The sequence below is a fragment of the Pinus tabuliformis genome, chromosome 5_2 (assembly GCF_031772625.1).
Source record: "Pinus tabuliformis cultivar Carrire ecotype Pingquan chromosome 5_2, CPIR1, whole genome shotgun sequence".
NCBI lineage: Eukaryota > Viridiplantae > Streptophyta > Pinopsida > Pinales > Pinaceae > Pinus > Pinus tabuliformis.
In genome coordinates, this window is record NC_142306.1 from 697040032 (window position 1) to 697059594 (window position 19563).

Below are 19563 nucleotides of genomic sequence, written 5' to 3' on the forward strand. Positions count from 1 at the left end.
TATCACCTAAAAGAGACAGATGCAAACTCACAAAATATTCAGCCCAAAAAAGAGAGGGAATGTTAAGCAAATTCTAACAATACATTGAAAAGAAATACAGCCATGTGCAAATACAACCATTATTCTAGCAAGTGAATAATGGCAGGTTAAGAGCGATTAAACCAGGGAAAATTCAGGGAATATTTAGTAAAATACATGACCTTTATACTTGGCACTGATGCTAGTTGTCGTTAATGTCAACCGATACGGTTGGCAGCATAACTGGCAAAATATAAAAGAAAACTTGATTGGAAGTTAATCTGAAATTTATTCCTGAAATTTTGGTTTTTTTGGACACCTAAATTATTATAACTTGATTGGAAGTTCATCCGACAAAAGAGAGTTTATTCCTGAATATTTAGCTTTTTAGGGTACATAAATATTTATAAATTTCAAAATGATTCAATTTGAGTGTGCAGAATATTTTCTGTCTCTTTCTTTTGCTCCTTTCTCAAAAGCACCTGATGAACTCCAGGCTTATTCGACAAAATAAGCCCCAAATAATGGCGATTTACTATTCAAAGCTAAAAAAGCTGTTTACTATTCAAATATTTTGGATATCAGAAAGTCATTTGTATCGTGGCTATGTATCGTCCAAGCTGTTTATCCTTCAAAAAAGGTACAATAAAAACATGACTTACGAGGATTGGCATCATCTGTAATGTTGGCCGCCATTTCTGTTATACCCTACGATCACAAGCATGGAGCTCACCATTTTGAACTGGAAAATGAGCAGGGGAATTTAGTTTGGAACCGAAAACGGACACCAAAGATTGTAGTTTGGAACCGAAAACGGACACCAAAGATTGTAGTTGTAGCTGTATGATATGTTTGCTCATTGACAGTTCCTCCATTTTCTCTTGTGATATATAATCATTTTTATTTTTCTTGTGAATGGGTAAGCACAACCAGTTAAGAATTTATTAATCAAATTAAAGTTGTCAGAGAACTTATGGCTTTGTCAGAGAACTTGTCCGAGGTTTTTTTTGTCTGTCTGGACATGCTACACGATTTCTGTTAATAAGAGACTTGAAAAGTACTTTTCGGTCTTTGATTGCTCGTTAGGTTTCCAAAGGTGTCATGACATATGTCTTGAAATCTGTCAAAGATCTGTATCACTCACTTTGCAGCTATTACTCGATAAAGATCATATGGACAGTAGAGTATTCATATTCCTGACATCATATGGAGTATTAGTTGGTTTGATACCAAAAACACTTTGATTATTGTATAACACTATTAACATCCTATGTTAAGAGTCTCGAGCTTCATATTAAAGGTTTCTCTGCTCAGTTTATGTACATCTACAAAAATATTAATAATAATATATAGTTTTGAATAATAATAATGAGTTTGGATTATTAACCCTATAAAAAAAATTAATAATTTAAAATGATTATTTATTTAAACTAATTCATAATTGAAGAAAAATATATATATTAATCTTAATTCATAATATATCTATATTTATATTTGAAATTTATTATTTTACTTCTATTTCATAACTTCTATTAAATAAGAAAAACAACATTTAATTTTCATGTTTATTAGTAAATTTGGAATATATGTTGGATTAATTGTAAAAGTTATTTACAAGTAAACATAGGTGCCCAAAGTTTGGAAGTGTAGTCTTTTCCACTTCAAAGTTTTATATGATAGTGAAGACTCCACTGTTGTACATTCTTATGCTTAATATCTACTATACATTTATGGTATAACCTGACCTTCAGCTAATAGACACCATATCTTTATATCTCACTTCAGAGGAATATCTACTATACATCATAGGGATAATTGACCTTCCAACAAACCTAAAATAGAGACCTTAACTTTGATGTCCATACAACTAAAAAAACAAAATACATTTAATTGTAAATGGCAGATTTTTAAAAACTTTTTATAATTTTATAATTGAAATTGGAGCCTCATAAAAAAATTAAAAATGGAAATTGGCTTTTAATCACACTTTATTACACAACATAATATATCACACTTTAGTTTCATGAGGTGATTTTTGGAATTTTTTAGTAGTTTTTGACAACCGGTCATATCTGTAACACAAAAACTCCCAATGTTCAAGATTTGAAAGGAGAAGAACAAAGCAAAATAAAATTTTAAAAGAATAATAAAAAGGGTTTCCGAATTCCATGCTTACATGTGTAGAACAAGAGAGGCATTCCTTATTTAGTCGTTGAATCAAAAAAAAATTTCGCAACTTTATTTTCATCTGTGGTTGGTTTCAAGGACTTTATCCTAGGTCAAGAGTGAGGCTTCCAACAAAAGGGTCATAATTATTATGAATTTACTCATCTACAGTGTTAACAAATATTTCTGCAAAAGTTGATGAAATTAGGAAAGGGTTCTTCCTTGCACCAAATTGTAGTTTGATGTATGTGTATTTTATTGGAATCCATTCCACACTTTAATTTTCGGAACAACTTACTAGCCATAGTTATCCCACAAACCATCTCCATTGAGAATTTAAAGAGGAAATTGGGTTGTGTTGAAATCAACTGCAAAACCAACTCTTTTTATGTTTTGGTAGAGATGCTTTCATATGATAAGTGTAAGGTGCTTTTACAGCATGGTATTTAGCTAAGTCTTGCCCAAAATTGGAAGATATACCATAAAAGGATGATTGAAAACACTTGGAAAGTAGAAACATTAACTAAGCTTAATAAAAAAGTTCATGGGACAAGTTTAAGGCGAGTTTACAGTATGGTATTTAGCTAAGTCTCTCCCAAAATTAGAAGATATACCACAGGAAAATGAAGATTAGTTGATATGGAGATGAAGAAAGATAACTCTTTCTAAATACTATTTGTGACATGGGCACATAAAGCCTCATTTCTCAGTGTAATGGGGCATTGACATTTTCTACCTTTGCTACAATCACTGAAATTGGCTGCTACTCAGCGCTGGTGTCAAGAGATAACCTTGGGCAACAAATTGCGCCATTGCGCTATCTGCATTGAATCTCTTACTAAGAATAATATATCTCACTTCTATATTCTCCTCGCATTATCTGTTGACTGCTACTGTGTGCTTCTCTATCTAAGGGTGCTGTAAACTGTTAATGTTGGGCTTCTTCTAAACAAGATCTCTGCGGGGAATTAAGCGCAACATAAATCTAAAGAGGGCAGGGCTTGAAAGGTGTATTATTGTAACTGTTTGTACACTTGTCTCTGCTATTAAAAAAGATAGAAAAGTTTGTATATGTACATAATTATGGAAGATAATTTATATAAATAATTATGTATGGGTGTAGTTTTCCTCACTTATTATCATTAGCAGTAATTCCAATTCTTTTTTCCATGTCGTCCTCTCCTGTCTATTATGCAATTCACTGACTATGTTTGACTGAGCAGAATCAAGGTCTTATCTTTTCTCCAGAGTTTCACGCAATATAGTGAATGGTTGAAGCGGCTTATCGGGCACAAATTGCTTGGTGGATATGGATAAAACCCTATCTTAAACTCCGGTTAAGATCTGGAAAAGATCATTAGTCTTCTTGGCAGGTAAAATACACATAAAGGGAACCACTCAAACAATAATTTTTATTTTTATTCTTTTACTTGCAACAAATTTTAATGATTTATTTTTTCACTTGCAACAAATGTTAATGATTATGAATTTTGTGTTGGACGAAAATAAAAATAAAAATCAATATGGGTGAGATAAACAAGCATATGAAAACAATCTGACAACTAATCTTTGTGTATTAATATATTTCGGATATGATGTGATTTACTAAAGATATCGAAGAATGTACTTTTTGATTATTTGACATGGTTAAAGTAGAATTAACATAACAGAATACCTTGTGTTACAAATTCCATGCACTTGGTAAAAGAATCAAAGTATTTTTCTTTATACAATTCATTTCAAAGGTGAATTACATGGTAAATTCAATAATACATAATTGATATTTAAACTATTAAAGGTGCAATCAAGCCTCAAACTCGAAAATGTTTCGCATATATTTTTACACAAGATTTTATTAAATTTTCAAACATTAAAAGATTGTGTGATTAAATTTTTTTGGGCCAGTGGAAGCTTTCTAAAGTTATTTTCTAAATCAAAACTAATCAACAAAGCAAACAAAAACACACGATAAAGCTAAAACTAAAATCCAAACCCTAACGTTAATAACATAATCAAATACCATCCACTTACTTAGCTTACCTGGGCAATAATAGAATCCACGCACTTGATAACAAAATCAAAATACCTAGTCTTAAAGAATCCACACACTTGAGACCATGAGACAATGGAAATCGAATCAAACAGGTGGGGCTGTTATATATGTGTTTTTTAATTAAAAATTTAATTCAGGTGACATTCAATATTAGTTGATATATTCTTGAAATAAATTTTTGATTACTCTTACATTATATTTTTTTTAAGTTAAATGCTTATGTTAAGCCTACACATCTCTCTATTCTACATATCTCTCTATCTAGACTTTAGAGAGCCTATCTCATAAAAATCATAATCATATCTTTATACCGACTGTAGAGATCCTTTCTAACTATAAGTTGATTATCTTGGATATGGACCTAGCATGTATTACAGATCGAGTTAAGCTTAAAATGGAAATTATAAAAAGAAAAAAAACAATTAAAGAACAATTACAGTTACTTGCAAATTGAGATTGCATCCAAGCACAATTTCTTGGAAATTGGTTGTTAAATACCCAACATAGGAGTAAACTAGACACACTTCTTATCGCATATTCATGAGTGAGTGATTTCTAAGTCATGACATGCACCTTATGTTTTTCCAATAAAGGAGCATGATTTAATTTGCAAATGCACATTTTATGAATTAATATCCTTATGGTCTAAGACTTCAACTACTATTTGGTTAAAGAACTCTGAAAAGTCAGTGGGGTTTAGGTTCGAGAAACATTATGTCTATTCAAAGATCATAACTTGCATTTCGTTGAAGAACTAAGGTTTTGGATCAAAACCTAGAAACATTGTGTCTACTCAAATATCAAAACTTGCATTTCGTTAAAGAATTGAGGCTCTCGATCAAAACCTGCATTTAAAGAATAGGAACAAAAGTTTCCAGGATTAAAACCTTACATAATAACATAAGAGTAAGCTAAGCACAAAGCTAGAAGTTTCCATAGTTCCACTTATTCACCGAGAAAATCCACCTTTTATCCTAAAACTTTAGGACAACTTGTCATTTTAAGTCATATGTTTGGTGTAAAAATATTGTCATAGATTCCATCCTAGTTAATGCATTAGCCGTCTAGCTAATGTAAAGTTATAAATCTCATTTTATAGAATTATTATATGAAACTTATCTATGAGCATGACTAGAATGTGCAAAGAGGTCAAGTAGAGTGACAAGTTGAACACTTTAACATCAATTTGACTGTTTTTAAATGGAGCGTGACTAGAATGAGCAAAGAGGTCAAGTAGAGTGACAAGTTGAACACTTTAACATCAAGTTAACTGTTTTTTAATAGAATTAAGAAAACTTCAACCACAAGTGTATACGATAGTATAATGAAATTTGGAAAACTGCAAGCACAAATGTATTTTATAGAATAATGAAATTCAAGAAACTGCAACCAGGAATGCATATGGTAGTATAATAATTTGCATGAAATGTTCAATAAACTTGGGACACCTTAACATCAATTTCACTGTAACTTGGATGCAATCTTTCAAGGAAGAGGCTAATATTGTGCTCATAACCAAGAAAGGAACTTGTAAAAAGAAAAAGAATAATTAAAGAACAATTGTACTTACTTGCAAATTGAGATTGCATCCAAGCAAAATTTCTTGGAAGCTGGTTGTTAAAATACCCAACACAGGAGTATGAAACCCAGATTCAAGCAGCTGGAATGAAGGACTGTTCATTTTTGTTTCAAACATCCGGATATGCGATAGAGCATATAGAAGTAAAGGATGAGCAACTCATGTATGATGAAGCCATACAAGCATTAGCTATCGGGCTAATGTAAAGTTCTAAAGCTCCTTTTATAAAATTATTATATGAAACTTATATGTGAGAATGACTAGAATGCGCAAAGAGGTCAAGTAGAGTGACAAGCTGAACACTTCAACATCAATTTGACTATTTAATTTCACTGTAACTTGGATAAAATATTTCAAGGCAGAGGCTAATACTGTGCTCACAGGGATTTGCATAACTAAGAAAGGAACTTGAAAAAAGAAAAAACAAAATTAATGAACAATTGCAATTACTTGAAAATTGAGATTGCATCCAAGAAAAATTTCTTGGAAGATGGTTGTTAAAATATCGAACACAGGTGTATGAAACCCAGATTCAAGCGGCTGGAATGAAGGACTATTCATTTGTGTTTCAAACATTTAGATATGTCACAGAGCATATAGCAGTAAAGGATGAGCCACTCATGCATTATGAAGCCATGCAGAGTCCAGAACAAGAGTAGCAGAAGTTGATGGAGCAGTTGTTGAATTCAAAAAGACAAAAAGCTACCCAACCACTGTTGGGTATGGAATTGCGCTTAGCTATAGGATCTAGGAATGGAGATCCTCGAACAAAAGAAGAAACTGCTAGACCGACTATTGTTGGTCAGGATGAAGATTTACTGATCTAATGGCCTTGAGGAGGGGGACAAAGTAGCCCAACACTACTAACAACATCCCCCAAAAGAGTGCCTTAGGAGAGGTCTTCTTGGGATTCTTTATATTTTCTGCAAGGTTTTCTTGGGATTCTTTATCTTTGTTACAAGAGTACATGATAGAAGCATACAAAGTGAGTTTTACAATGGGGACAGAAGATATGAACACTCTTTGACAGTGAAGTTGCATCATTCTGTACGCAAAATGACATTTTCATTATCTAGTACGAAACTGCCTTGTACATGGAAGTCTTGAAGGTTGTATGTAACATCAACAACATCTTCTAAATACTTCTCATATGTCAGGTCTGTCAAAGATGGACAAATCTCCAATAACAAATTGTTTTTTAGAATGCACTCGTACTGAACATTTGTTTCTGTTTGAATAATGCACTGTAATTGGAGACAACGTCGATATGTTGTTTATTGTTTACATGTGGAACAATGGAGTTCATCCCCGAAAACTGTTCCAAATGTATCTGCTAGGAAAGAGCAACTGTTACAAATTGTCACAAAAGGATTTGCATGAATGTTTTCTATTGTCAGCATTCCTTCAACCTGGTTCATGTTTCAATATCATTGGAGTGTTAGATATTGCAATAGAAAATGCTATGAGGACATTAAATAATTCAGTAGAATTTATATTTGGTGAAATGTGAAATAACCTTTGTTGTTGAGACAATTAGCTTGTTCAGATCTGCAAGTTCTCTGTTCAAGTTGTCAGTAATTATAAAAGTGGTTTTGAATGTGCGTAATGATCTGTCTTTTTCTCTGACAAGATTTTGAAACAACACTAAGGACGTTTCTTGTCTCGAAATTTGTTGTTGTATGGAAACGAAAAATGAAAGAAATGTAGTAAACAGATAAACCTGAATTGAAAAATGCATAGCGTTGAAAGTATTTGCTTTAAAATATGTTTGAGTAAATGTGCAAAAGTATGTATGATTGAGTTTGTACATATTGTGGCTTTGTCTTCTTCAGATTGGCCATCTTTGATGTCCAGTGCATATTGAAGCCCTGTTTTCTTTGCAGATGTTACAAGAGCGGCCACTATGCCTATTGCGAACGAAGTTCTCATGGTTGTGAGATACCTAATTGTTGTTGTTGGTACAAACTTGTACTCCTTGCAAATGGTTGGTATTGTTTCTACAGTGCTTCTATCATGTAAAACTAATATGCAACTGCAATCTCCATGGTCATAAATTGTTTTTGCAGAGATCTTAAAATCTTTGATACAAATTCCTTGGCCAATAACAAGTTTGGCTTCAACAGGAGTAATGAGATTGTGTGGCACATTCAGTGTAATTGTCATATCTCCTTTGCTGTCAACTAGATCAACACGTAACAACTCCACTCCATGTACTCGATCAAGTGTTGTTTTATATGTTACAAGCACGCCACCATGAAAGGTTGTTGCCACTTTGAGGCTTTTAAGCTCTTGTATTGTGATCACATTTCATTCTTGATGCTTGCCCTTTATTTGAGACTCTTCTTTTTGTTTTTGTCTACAGTGCAGTATCAAATGAATCTGAATTAGCCTGGGTTAGAAAACTTGCAAGAATAGACATAAAGGATGTTAAGTTACCCTTTTTCAGGTTCAAAGGAGCTGTAGGTGTTCGCGACGACAATGTCATCATGTTGTCTTTTCATACTGTTTATCTGTACATAACACGAGTACAAGCTATTAGGTCTACAAGAAAAATAGGTTGTATTCAATAGTAAATATGTCCATAATGCCATTAAATCTGTTATTGCATACATGGATTACTTTGAGGAAACAATAGATACAAAAAATTTAGAAAACGTAGACTTTGTTCCAATGAGATGTTTAGCAAATTGTTTAAAAACCAATATGTCCATGTCACATTGATTTTACTTTGAGGAAACAATAGATGCAAAAAAGGTGGAAAACATAGACTTTGTTCCAATGGGATGTTTAGCAAATTGTACAGAAAATTGTCATTAGAGTTGTAATAGAGCATAGAATATGCTATGGTCAAACTAATATGCCCATGTCACAATGATTTCACATTGTTTGATAGGAAAGCTTGTCCATATATGATCTATTTTTGTTTTTCATCGCAAAGATATTTTACTTATTATTTCTTGTAAGTTTTCCATTTTTATGATGATGATGATGATGGTTAACGTCCACTGAGACCAAATTGGTCTATCGGACCTATAATTTCTTAGTTTCTAATTGTCTGGCTCCTCGTCTTTCTTGGCGAGATTGGTGTTGTAGATTTCTTTTTTTTCTCTATGGTTTTCCAACTTTATTTATCTTACATCTCTTTCATCTCTTTTGGTTCTTGGGACATTGGTGTCTTAGCTTCGCAATCTATTTTGTTCGTTCTTTTGAAGATAGTCGGAGAAGAAGTTTGGTCTAGGAGATCTGCTTTGTTTTTAAATGAAGATTTATTTTGTGTGGTATTCGAATCTTCATAATTGTTGATGCTTGAGGGGTTATCGAGTTCAATCTTTTGTTGTTGGGCGGGGCTTTCCCCCTGCTTGTCTTGAGAGTTGTTTCTTTCTTGCCCAATTTCTTGTGATTCAGAGTTTTCTCGAGAGTGTTCTTCTTTTATGACAGTGTAGTGTTCTTTTTGTGCTCCTCCCCACCATGTAGATATGTGGTGATTTTTTCTAGCAGAATTTTTCTGGGAGGCTTTTGGGCAATTTTTGGCTAGGTGGCCTGTCTCAAAGTAGGATCAACATCTGAATAGGACACTTTGATAATCGAGTTTATGATTCCACACATAGTCTTTACTTGTTAGGTGTATTTCGGCTGGGAATCCTGAGCTGAAGTCCATTTCCACACAGATGCGTGCATAGGTGGTTTTGGCATATTTCGTTGTTTCTAGGCACCTACAGTAAAATTTCCCAATTGCATTTCCAATGGCTTTTAGGGAAGAGAAATTCCATATATGCAAGGGTAAGTTTCACAATCTCACCCAAACTAGTGCTAAGGTTATGACTGTTGTTGAGGGATCGAATGATGGATTCCATGGCCTCATGAATAGCCCTGATTTTTCCCAAAACCAAGGGCCGAAATCTAGAATACATTGTCTTCATTCAGGGTTTTGAAAATATACTATAAAGAAACCCCTAGCACAAGGGTATATATTAATTGCATCAGGAATTAGAGGATTCCATACCTCCGAGATCCAACTGTGGAGTGCTGTCAGCCATGGCCAAAAACCATTGAATCAACAGATTAGGGCACTTTCAGAGAACTTCAAAGCCTCATCGAGTGAGGCCTAGACCACCTGGACAGTGGGAGCTGGGGTTTCACTGACAATATGGGCAGAAGCTTGCCCCCCAAAGGTGGATGGAACTGAGCCAACAACTATTTTCGCAAAGCTGGGAGCCATCTTGAGAAAAGCCCCAACCGATGAAGGGCCGTAGATCTAACCGCAGAAGGCCCAAGATCTAGTCGCAGATATAGCTACAGAAGAGCCACAGATCATAGAAGGCCCAAGATCTAGCCGAAGATCTAGCCGCAGAAGAGCCGCAGATGAGAAAAGCGGGCAGAAGAGCCACAGATCAGAAGTGCCGCAGAACCTTTATTCCCAAACCTTTACCACAGATGAAGTAAATAATAAACCCATTCAAATTCTGATCTAACCGCAGAAGGCCCAAGATCTAGCCGAAGATCTAGCCGACTCGCAAATCAGAATTAAAATCTAGTGGGCAGAAGAGCCGCAGATTATAAGGTGTATATCACTGGATTTGATTTGTGTAGAGCCGTAGATCAGAGGTGCCGCAGATCCCACTATAGGTCACCTGATAATGCAATATACTAAAGCAAAATACCTGATCTACTTCTACAAACAAACTTGTGGAAGCTTAATCAATTTTGAGTAAGATCAAATGGAACACATATAACAAATGAAGAAGAAACAATCACACATGAACACATAAGAATACTCTGGAGAAAGCCTCAACTAAAAACCCTGATCTCTGTATTATCATACAAGTGGAAATATGTTCAAATTACACAAAGCATCAGCTCACAAGCTATCCTGCTCTCAGTACAATCCAACTTCTTCTCATAGACAGTCAAAGGCTTCTCACCAACCTTCTCCTCTACCCTCCAAGCCTCCTATTTCCTTGCGCAGTTTCTCCTAGGTCCTCTAGCTACAATTTGTGTGAATAATCCTCTCACACACAACGCTGACCTTTGAAATAACTGCGTAATCTTGAAGGAGATAATTCCTTCTACATGGATGATTTTCCTATATAGGAAAATTCCTCCAACTAATAGTACATTGTCCCTTCCTTTAATCTCAACTGGGTCTTTCTCTAAACTAACATGCATGAGTTATTTATGATAGAATATTCAATTATTTGGAGAACACTACATGCATGCATGCATTAACTGGTTGAACTCACAATTAGTTCCTCCAATTGCTTGGAACTAATTTAACTGGATTTAACTCAGTTAACTGAGCTAACTAATTATAACTCAAATACAACTCATCCTTATCTCCTTAATTAAGGGATAACTTCCTTAATCAATGGAGAAATTGTGGCATGTCTTCACATAGACTTCATGTTTGATTTTCTACAACTAATTAACTCAAGATGAATTAATTAATTATTTTACAAACAGCTACTAAGATCAAATTCGAATTTTAATTCTCAATTTTAGTTTAGGGACTAACTAAAATTGGAATCTATCCCAAAATACTATTTATAACAATGCTATTTTTAGCATTTCAATTTTTCATTCCTTGTTGCTATGTTCAACACTGGTACCTGAAATGCTACTTATAGAATTTCTATTTTTAGCATTTCTTGTTGCTATTTTCAACACTACCTCTCAACAAGAAAGGAATTCAACTTGAACCTAATCTTGAACCTTTGGAATGTTCTGCATGCAAAACTTCTTCCAAGTGTTGTTGCTCCAGAAACTCTAGAAACAAAAAAATCTCCCAATTGACCTCCCTGTTGGGCTAGAAACACCCTCTGATGCTGAAGCTCCCTCTGCCACTGACAAGTGCTCCCTCTTTGACCTCTGAGCTACTGTAACACTCCATGCATCTCACACTGTTGCACACCTCTCTATGCCATTCTGCACTGGTGCAACACTCTTGTGCCTCTCGCATTGTTGCAGTGTGCTAGCTTTACATTGTCTTGGGATTCCTGCACTATAGCTCTCTCTGTTGCTCCATCTGCATCTGCCTCTACCCACTCAGCCAATCCCGCTACTCCTCATCCGGGCTCCCATAGCAAGGTATAATCAAAGAGGTTGGGTACCTCAATGATCTTGCCCCTATTCCAGCCTTCTTGGGACTATCACTCCACATCACCCCACCTTTGACCTAGAGGTATGGATGCATGTGATCCGTCTGCCCACTTCGCTAAAAATTTCCCCCTATTGGAGGTCTTTGCATGAGTGGATGCCTCCACTCGTCTCCTCTCGGCTTCTCTAGTTGTGGCTACTCCACAACCTCTTGAAGTTGCTTCACCAATTATGGCTCTTCTACAATTGTTTGAGACTTCTTTTGGCACTGCATGTTGAGAGGTAATGTACTCTCCCTCTCAACCACCAAGTATCCAATAGCTACCTTACTCCTCAAGGCTTTGCATGCATCTTGAACCTCAAGAGCATACAGGTTCTTGACTCATGAACTGATCTGCTTCACCTGTCTTGTGGTGTCGTGTCTAAGGAAAACCTTTCCCTTAATGAAGACTACATCATAGCCTTTGTCTTCCAGCATTGCGATCGATACCAATTTTTTCTTCGGTCCTGGCACATACTTCACATCTGTCAAGGTAATGCAAGCAACATGCTCCCTCTGAAAAACAACTGTGTCCACTCCTGAGACATTATACTTTTCATCATTACCCATCGCTATGAGTATCTGGAGATCTTTGTCCTCCAAGGTACTGAACAAACTCTTATCGTCGGTCATGTGGAATGAAGCTCCACTGTTAAGAAATCAACCACATCCCACCATGGATGAAACCATGCATGTGAAGAGGGTGAAATCCAACTCGAACTGTGAGGCCAACGCCTCACCTTCAGATCCTTCTTCGATCCCATCTTGGATTTCTTCAATGGACAATTTGCTGCAAAATGGCCCACCTCATGACAACGAAAGCATCACAATTTCGATTTGTCAAACTTCTTCCCACCATGGGAAGAACTCGATTTGGGATGAGAATCCTTCTCCTTCCCTTTCTTTTCCTTACTCGCTAAGGCGCAGTTTTCTTCATCCTCCTAGGATGCAGAACCATCTTTGGTGCTTATTCTTATCTCCTCCTGCATTAGATCTGACCAAAGTCATTCCCAATCTAGCAGTTTCTCTCTTCCATTTACTGAGTCTTGGTAGCTATGCCAACTCTTAGGAAAACCAAGGAGAGCAAGACTCACCATGTCATCATCAGCTATCGTGATCCCTACACTTCCAAGCTCATCCCTGTAGGTGGTGAGCTTGTTCAAATATGTAGAGATCGTGTCGCCCTTTTCACACTTGATTTTCCGAAGCTTGTCTTTCAGTGCTAGCTTCCTCTGATTGCTGCTATTTTTATATAGATCTTTCAATGTTTTCCACATTGAAAACAGTGTCTCCTTCCCATGGAGACTCAAGACTATGTGGTCTCAAACTCCCTCCAGAAGGATTCTCCTCCCTCTAGCCACACATTTCTTCCATTCCGCCAATTCTGTGGCATTAGCTGTTGCCAACTTGGGGACTTCTTGATCAATAAAGTCCTTTAGATCATTTTCCTCTAATACTACTTCCGTGCGATCCTTCCAGGCTATATAATTCGAGTTGCCATCAAGAGCATACTCGAGTCTTAAACTGTTGAATGCCATTGGTGAAATTTGAGATGTGATAAGAGTTTGAATTCTATAATCAGGAACTTGAAGCTTCAAACTTATTCCTTCTTTGTATATTGTTCCTCGCTTTGATCACCTTCGCTGCGATACCATGTAGAATTTCCCACTGTAGATCACCTGATAATGCAATATACTAAAGCAAAATACTTTATCTACATCTACAAATAAAGTTGCGGAAGGTTAATCGATTTTGAGCAATATCAAATAGAAAACATATAACAAATGAAGAAGAAACAATCACACATGAACATAGAAGAATACTCCATGGAAAGCCTCAACTAAAAGCCCTGATCTTTGTATTATCATACAAGTGGAAATATGTTCAGATTACACAAAGCATCAACTCACAAGCTATCCTGCTCTCAGTACAATCCAACTCCTGCTCATAGACAGTCAAAGGCTTCTCACCAACCTTATCCTCTACCCTCCAAGCCTCCTATCTCCTTACGCAGTTTCTCTTGAGTCCTCTAGATGCAACCTGTGTGAATAAGCCTCTCACACACAACACTGATCTCTGAAATAACTGCGCAATCCTGAAGGAGATAATTCCTTCTGCATGGATGAGTTTCCTATATAGGAAAATTCCTCCAACTAATAGTACATTGTCCCTTCCTTTAATCTCAACTGGGTCTTTCTCTGAACTGACATGCATGAGTTATTTATGAGAGAATATTCAGCTATCTGGAGAACACTAGTTGCATGCATGCATGCATTAACTGATTGAACTCACAATTAGTTCCTCCAACTGTTTGGAACTAATTTACCTAGACTTAACTCTATTAACTTAGGTAACAAATTACAACTCAAATACAACTCATCCTTATCTCCTTAATTAAGGAATAACTTCCTCAATCAATGGAGAAATTGTTGCATGTCTTCACATAGACTTCATGTTTGATTTTCTACAACTAATTAACTCAAGATGAATTAATTAATTATTTTACAAACACCTGCGAAGATCAAATTCGAATTTTAATTCTCAATTTTAGTTTAGGGACTAACTAAAATTGGAATCTATCTCGAAATACTATTTATAGTAATGCTATTTTTAACATTTCCATTTTTCATTCCTTATTGCTATGTCCAAAACTGGTACCTGAAATTCTATTTGTAGCAATGCTATTTATAGAATTTCTAGTTTTAGCATTTCTTGTTGTTATTTTCAATAGTACAAGGGTGCTGCTACAAGTTGTTTGTAATTGGATGTCAATGTTGAAGTCACCAATGACTAAGAAAACACAATTGGTATGTGTAGTTTGCGATTTTGCATCTCTAATCATTTGTATTATTGTAGTTACTTGTTCCAATGGTGGTGCCTAAATGTTGATTAAACAAATTGGTTGTTGAAAGTGTGCGTCGATTAGCATAAGTTCATTTTTGTTCTTGCAAAATATGTTTGTTGCTTTGATCGTTATTTTTTTGTCTATACAAGTAAGGATGCCATGTGTAGAATGTGCAATTGCAAAGTTGAATGACAAGAATTCTTTGTTTGTTGGCGGAATGTGCAAATGAGTTTCTTGAAAATAGAGAATCATATTGTCCATTAAGTCTTTGTGATGGATCACATCACTAAGATGTGCATGTAGACTACGTGTGTTTAGAGTTGCAATTGATAAAACATTCTTGTTATTATATTTTTTCTTCGCAAATTCTAGTTCCCATTTAGCAATTGTTTCTAGTTGTGCTATTTCATATAATATCTTGTTTTTCACATGGAAGTTTTCATGGGCCAATTTTTTAATCAAGTATAATGAGTCCATAGTCTTAACACATGATAGTGCAGTATAGACTAGACCATGTTTTGTGACACCAGTTGGGTCAAATGTAAGATGATCCAATGTGAGTCCTTGTGTTTGGTGTATTGTTCGTGCACAGGCTAATTGGATTGGATTTTTTTCCTGAATTATGCTTTGTAATTTGTTACGAGACATTTCTAGTGGTTTTGCAATTTGGAAGATTGGTGTCCAACTTGGAAAGATATTTATTTCGTATAGCTCTTTGAATTTGTTTCTTTGTTGTTTCCCAATCTCTGTGTCTGAAAATTCTATCCAGACAATGTCAGGTCTATTGTTATTAGATGAATAGGATCTGAAAATGCCTTTAGCGTTGTTATCTAATCCATCATTAGTATTGTAGTTTCCTACATATAGTTCAACTAACATGTTTTGTTTGACTGTAATTGTTGATGGCAATGAAATTTCTTTATCAAAGGCAAAATAGCTCGATTAGTCATCTCGTAGTTGTCAATTGCAGTGAGCATTATTTGTTGGCCATCTGTTAGTGAAAGCATTTTCGCATTGTGAGTATGGACATCCTTATTTCGATAGAAAGTGTATGCGAAAAGTGGGCTTAAAGGTGCGGGCTTATGGAAATTGTCGTTTATGTAAGTAATATCTTCATTCGTTTGCATGTTTAATCTCATCCTATTCAACACATTGATGAATAGTGGGTCTTTTTGACACATTGTTGTGTGTAATTGATAACATTTTATTTTCTCTAGCCAAAAGTCATATGGAATTATGTTTTTGTTGATTTTTGGGCTTTCAAAGATAAGAGAGTCTCTTACAGGGTTTGCCTGGTAGAGATCGCTAGAGAATATCATGTCAACATTACCAAAATATGAAGTTGGCATGTGTAAGATTTGTTAGAGTCGCTTATCAATTTGGTATAGCATTGTTGCACCAACAAGTGATGCCTCTTCTATGAGAACTACAAGCAGTTGTTGGAAGTGCTTTGATAATGTGTCTAGTTTTTCATTGTTTAGTGAAGGGCAATCTGCTTTGTTAAAGGGAAAATAGAATGTAGAATTCAATGTGACACCACCATTATTGAAAGCAACTTTTCCTGTGTATGAAGTGATTATTCCTTTTAGTTGCGATGGGTTATAAGACAATGCCTCATTATGTATGTGTACTAAGGATTGGAAAATTGCCTTAGTTGTGTGTGTATTTTCTGTTGTTGCACCTACTGTTAATAACAATTAAATTAGTTCATCTAGTCTATACAATATTCTTGTTACGACATCAGCGACTATTCTTTGTTGTTATGTGTTTAATTGTCGCATAAAGTTATAGTACTCTATGTCTTCAAGTATATGTGGTTCTTTGACAATTTCGTATGGCGTTGTAGATCATAGAGAAAAGTTCTTTGTATGTTGGAAATGTTCCAAATCATTATGGAAGTCATAGTTTTCGTATTTGTCATCTATGGATTTATCAATTTTGTACTTTCTATTTCAAACTATCTATCTTGAATATTTCTTCAATTTCTCTTTCACTTGCATGCATTGCATTGTCTATGTCACCCCATGTAGCTATTGTAACAAATCTGAACTTTTGTTCATTTTCGTTCACTGTTTTTTTTAATGCAGGATATGCAGATTGTCAATTTGGGTGATGTTGCTCGATCGTAATTTCACTTACTCGATAGGGATAGTATAACATTAGTTGTTCTATACAATAATTTTCAATGTACTTTTATTTGTTATGTCTCACACATCGGATGACATATGGTCTACTTGATTTTTTCTATTTTTGTCATTTCTTTTTATAACTAGATGCAAATTCTGCTAAACATACAAATTCAATAGCTATAGGTCGTAGAATATAATATTCAATGATTGATGGTCACATTATGTCTTCTGAGTCGTCTACTTCAATTTGCAAGTCCTTTTTTCTTTTAAGAACAAATGTATGTTCGTCCACAGGAGATGTGTTGATGAAGATACACTTTCATGAACTAGAGTTTAGTGGAAGCGATAACACAATATGCATTGCTTGTTGTGCAAACATTTGTTGCAAGTTGACCAAAGATTTCCCTAGAGAACTAATGGTATTCATGGTGTCATATTTTGTTCTAAGATGTGTTGAAAAGTGTGCAACGAGAAATGCTAAATTTAGAGTGTGCTAAAAATAGACCTGCTAAAAATAGCATGTCTAAAAATAGAATTTCTGGGTCCCTTCCTATTTATAGCAGTCCCTAGTCTATCTATAGGAAATAAAATTAATTTTGGTCTTAACAGTAGTTTGAAATATTAATTAATTAATTCAGTTGAGTTAATTAATTAAGGAAATTCGAATTTGAAGTCTTTGTGAGCATGCACATGAGTTTCCTCCACTCATTGAGGGAATAAGCATGAGTTCTATAATGAGAGAATCAATTGACTTAGTTCTAACTAGTCAAGTCCAGTTAGATTATTTTGACAAGTTGTTTAAATAATATGGTTTGTTAATGCTTGCATGCATGTGATAGCTATTATTTTAGATAAACAAGAATTCACTCATGGATAATTGTTGCATGTTAGTTCATTCAGAGACCCAGTTGAGATTAGATGTGGGACAGTGTACTATCAGATGCTTAATTATTTCTAGTAAGTAGTTTTTGCATGGTTGAGGAACTAGTGTTCTCAAGGAATACGTAGTTGAACCATTGGTTGTTTTTGGTATGTTGGAATTAATAGCATATGCTTTTGCTATTATTTCCTAAGCAAACTACGTAAAGACCATAGGGAAAGCCTATATAAACAGGGCTTGGGTGGTTCATGAGACATATCTTCATATCCTCATAGTTCATTGAGAACTGAATAGCTTAAGAGCTAATTCTTCTTGTATTGTGAAGAGGATTTCCACTTGATTGATAATACATGGTTGGGGTTTTATGCTGGTGCTTTCCCCTGGATATATCTTTTGTTATGTGTGATTAATTCTTTTGATTAGTTATGCATGTTTCTACTTGATGTTGCTCATGGTTTTTATTATGCTTCCGCTTCATGTTTTGTAGAAGTAGAACAAGTATTATTCTTTAGGACATTGCATATAATAGTTTGTTCTACAGGTGGGAAATTTCTACATGGTATGAGAGCTAGTTGATTTGTAGAAAAAGTTCTACGTGGTATCAGAGCATAGGTGATCAAGCAAGAATAGTATGCTAGCAGGAGGAATTCGAAGTTTCTTATTCTTGATATAGATCTCGAGTTCTTATCACATCTATTTCATCTATGGCATTCAATGGCTTGAGGCTTGAGTATGCCATTGATGGCAACTCAAACTATATAGCTTGGAAGGATCGCATGGAGGCAGTTTTGGAAGATAATGGTCTTAAGGATTTCATTGATCAAGAAGCCCCTAAGCCTACTGACAAGATTGAGCTGGTGGAATGGGGTAAGTGTGTGGCTAGAGCTAGGAGAATTCTCTTGGAGGGTGTTCGAGATCACATAGTCTCAAGCCTCCATGGGAAGGAGTCTCTGTTTGCAATGTAGAAAACATTGAAAGATTTATATCAGAATAGCAGTGATCAAAGGAAGTTGGCACTGAAGGACAAGCTTCAAAAGATCAAGTGTGAGAAGGGTGACTCTATTTCTACATTCTTGAACAAGCTCACCACTTGCAGAGATGAGCTTTCAAGCGTAGGAGTCACTACCGCTGATGAGGATATGGTGAGTCTAGTACTCCTTGGCCTTCCTAAGAGCTAGCATAGCTACCAAGACTCAGTGAATGGAACGGACAAACTGCCAAAATGGGAATGACTATGGTTGGATTTGATGCAGGAGGAGATTAGACGGAGCACCAGGGATGGAGCTTCTTCATCAAAACATGATGATGAAGAGAACTTGGCTTTAGCTAAGGGAAAGGGAAGGTATCCCATTAGAAGTCTTCTCAAGAAGGGAAGAAGTTTGACAAGTCGAAGGTGAGATGCTTTCATTGTCATGAGTTGGGTCATTATGCTAATAATTTCCCAAAGAGGAAGTCCAAGAAGAAAGGTTCCTCCAAGGAATCTGATGGTGATGCACTCGCTTCACGGTTTGAGATGGATTTATCGCTTGTTGCATGCATGGTTTCATCCAGCATGGGATCTGTTTGGTATTTGGTCAGTGGAGCTTCTTTCCACATGTCAGGTGACAAGAATCTTTTCAGCACTTTGGAGGAGAAGGATCTCCAGATACAAATCGAGATGGGCGATGACAGAAAGTACTGTGTCTCGGGTAGAGGTATGATTATGTTTCAGAGGGAGCATGGTTCTCCCCTCACTCTTTCTAATGTTATGTATGTACCAG